The sequence below is a fragment of the Equus quagga genome, chromosome 3 (genome assembly GCF_021613505.1).
Source record: "Equus quagga isolate Etosha38 chromosome 3, UCLA_HA_Equagga_1.0, whole genome shotgun sequence".
NCBI classification, from domain to species: Eukaryota; Metazoa; Chordata; class Mammalia; order Perissodactyla; family Equidae; genus Equus; species Equus quagga.
Genome location: NC_060269.1, coordinates 11,293,718 through 11,297,268, shown reverse-complemented (window position 1 = coordinate 11,297,268; position 3,551 = coordinate 11,293,718). Strand labels below are relative to the sequence as shown.

The 3,551-nt window shown below is 42.1% G+C and overlaps 1 pseudogene; it reads right to left on the bottom strand.

Annotated features, from left to right (window-relative positions):
• Nucleotides 1-736: 736 nt before the first annotated feature.
• Nucleotides 737-2,221, bottom strand: LOC124237369 (myotubularin-related protein 1-like; annotated as a pseudogene).
• Nucleotides 2,222-3,551: the final 1,330 nt, after the last annotated feature.

The following is a 3,551-nucleotide window of genomic DNA, read 5'->3' as shown; positions in this document are numbered from 1 at the left end:
AAAGAGTAAGTCTCTGACTCACATTTTTGGCTGCTTCTCCTGGAAACTATACCATCTACCTAAAAAGCATGGTTTCAAAAACTCCATAGAAGCCCATAATGAAATTCTGCACCTCTTGAGGACCAAACATATCAACGCCGATTAAACCCATCCCAAAGGGTAGTCTGTTACACTGCGGATTTTGCAGAATGTCTTCTAGAAAGAGCCCCTCGATTTCTTTTTCCCCTAGTTCTTTTTACATCAATTGTACACACAGACAGTTCATTTTATTCTGAGTCTAACGCATTAACAATGGTATTTTAAAAGAAATTAACTATACACGTTTCAGAGTCTTAGAGCTGTGAGAGGCATCTGAAATCTTCCAATCAAACCTCTTCTTTTCATTCTTAAAATCCGGTAAACAATATAAAAACGATATAGACGACATGAAAACAGGCACTAAGCAATATGAAAAATGGAAGTCAGTGTGAAGATGTTAAACACACACACACATTTATCTAGGCATTTGGGAGGAATAAGCTACTTCATATCCACAAAAGTGGTGCTTTTCAGAAGCATCAGAAGACACCCAACCATTTTCATGTGCCAACCCATTACTCCCGTGGGCAACAGAGGCTCCTGGTGGGGGACTGGGTTTCTGCTGTTTCACAGACTACAGCGTGGGGGAGGTAGAGGTCCTTTGCAAAGGCCCCAGAGTGATGGTGTAAGGAGGCCAGGAGGATCAATCATGAGCACATGGCTACTGGTGGAGTCACGGCAGGTTCCCTTCATGTGCCCGTCTTGTCATTTGCCAAACACAGTCAATAAACTGAAGAAATATTGGGGATCAGTCAGCATCCGCGTGGTTGTCATTGCCATGGCCCACACACACAGTGCAAACTTATGTCCAAAGCTGATCCACTCCTTTTCTATGAGAGCCTCGAACCCTTTAATGGTACGATAATAACTGTCCAACATCAGCATGGCCAGAGACATCAGCTGGGCTGTTCGGTCCCAACCATCGCTGCAATGCACCACCACCGAAGTTTTCCCAGATTCTATTTTATCGGCAATTCTTACTGCCCCAGCAAGAAGCATCCTTATATACTCTAGCCAATGCGTCCCATCCACGTTGGACAGCCACTGTGCCTCATCGATGGAAGGGTGCACAATCTCTTTCAATTTACGTAGTGACTCTCTCATCACGTGAATGTTGTGGATCTCCAAGAACACGAGTTCTGCGTTGGGGTAAGCACTTTCACTTTCATATCCTCCACCCTTTGCCGTGTTAGTATCAGCAACACTGTTTTGTCCGGCATCAAAGATGATAAGTTTGTGAGACTGTGCATTAGCATCCATTATTGTTTGCAAGTATTTTTCATCTTCTTTGCAGCGTTTATCATTGGGACCCACAAGTAGCTGGCTGCAACGGGTAATCGTTGCCTCACTTTCTGGATGAATCCATGACAACACAGGGACTCTGCCTTTTGCTCGAAAGGCTGCCACTTTTGAAAGGTCATCATCTTTCACACTAGTTGGCAACACAATGATGGCAGGGTAGGTGTCACAGGGCTCATAATTACTGTTTACTTTGGATATTTTCCAACTCTCATTTGGCAAGCCCTGTCTCTTATATTCAGATACTGGATCATAAACTTTCCATCCATTAATTGGAAATTTCTCTTTATGGTTGAATGCAAAGAGTGCCTGTCCGTTGGAAAGAGGAAATGCATGTTTGGTGAGGTTTTCAAATATCCCCAGTTTACTCTGTTCTTCCTGTTTATAAGCAAGTCGTAAGTTCCTCATATCCTTGCACACGATCTCTATACCACAAGAATTGTCCTCGTGGCTCTGCGCGCCAATCTTCTCAACTCTGCTGATCACACCCGGGGGAACATCAAGGACGAAATGTGGGTCCCTCTACATTTCTGAAGTACATCTTGAAGTCAGTCACTGTCAGGGTTCCACTCACTGCTCCCATAAATGGGCGGATATACATGACGTCTTTCACAACGGCCTTGATCGACTCTCTTGGAAAAAGTGGTGCTTCTTCCATCTGTGCCAGCTTATTTCCATCTCTTAGAGCCTTGTAATCTCTGGATACATTTTCTGATGTCACTGGACCTGAAATCTGACTAGAAATTGTAGCAGCTATAAGCTGTTTACACCATTCAACATGGGATCCTGTAGGACTGTCCAGGGTCTCCACGCTGGGCTGCTGGGCTGCTGGGCTGCCGGGCGCCGGCGGTGGGGCTCCCCGCCCCCCGAGGGGCCTCCTGCCGCCCGCCGGCCCCGGGCCCGGGCCCCCGCCGCCCTCTCTGCCCGCCACCGCTGCCGGCCTGTCCGCCGCGGGGAGCCGAGCCGGGCCTCCTGCCACCGCGCGCTGCACTCGCTGGCTCAGGCGGCCGCCGCCGTTAGCTGTCCAAGCATCCATTCTTGATTTACTCAAGGGCAATATGAGCACTTTCCAAAGTCTTTAGCTCCGTTTCCCATTGTATGACTTATATGTGATTATTGTTATGTATTTTAAATACATATATCCCACAATACACAGTAAATATTCTTTTACATAATTATTGTTTACTTCAGTTACACACGTATTTAGGCTTTTCATTGCTGTGTATTTCTTTATCTATAATGAACTTCCATCTCAGATTATTTTCCTTCTCCTGATCAACAATTGTGCAATTCTACTGGTACGAAATCTTCTCTTTTTTTCGTTCTTGAAGGATATTATCAAAGAATATAAAATTCTAGGTGAGGTAATATTGTTCCTCAGCTCTTTGAAGATATCGATTCAATGTCTTCTGGCTTCCTTTTTGTTTTTCTGTTGAGAAATTAGCTGTCCCTCTATTTTTTTCCCCCTCTTAAAGTCAATCTATCATTATCTCTCAAGGCCTGGAAGATGTTTTGTTTGCTCTGGATTTATAACAATTTCATGCAATGTATTTCAACATGATTTTATTTGACTCATCCTGCTTGAGTTTCATAGGGTTTCTTTAATTTTGACTTATCATTCATTAGTTTTGGAAATTCTTAGGCATTATCTCCTCAAATATTGCTGTACTCCATTCTGTCTTCCCTTCTTCTGAGATTTCAATACAATATGCTACATTTTATCACTTTTATTCCTTATGTCTCTTTTACATTTTCAATCATATTGTCTTCATATGCTAGATTTTGTGTACATTCTTCCGACATGTTTCTGTTTTTAAATTAACACACTGTTGTAAATCTGTATTGATTGTATAATTTTGGTTTTGAGTTTTTAACTTGCGAAATTTCCATTTGATTCTTTATCATAATTCCCATTAGATTGCTTCCTATGTCTTTAAACATATGAATTACAGTTATTTTAATGTGTGTGCGTCTAATATTTCATTTACCTACGTCCATGTGGGTTATATCAGGATTTTTCTTTTCCATGGTTTATATCACATTTTTATTTCTATTCATGCACCAGATTTAATTTTATTTAATACTAGACATTGTCTTTGAAAAAAAAGGTTCAGAGATAATCTTAGTCCTAAGGCTGTGTAAACTTTCTTGAATAGAGACTTACTTTCGTTTTG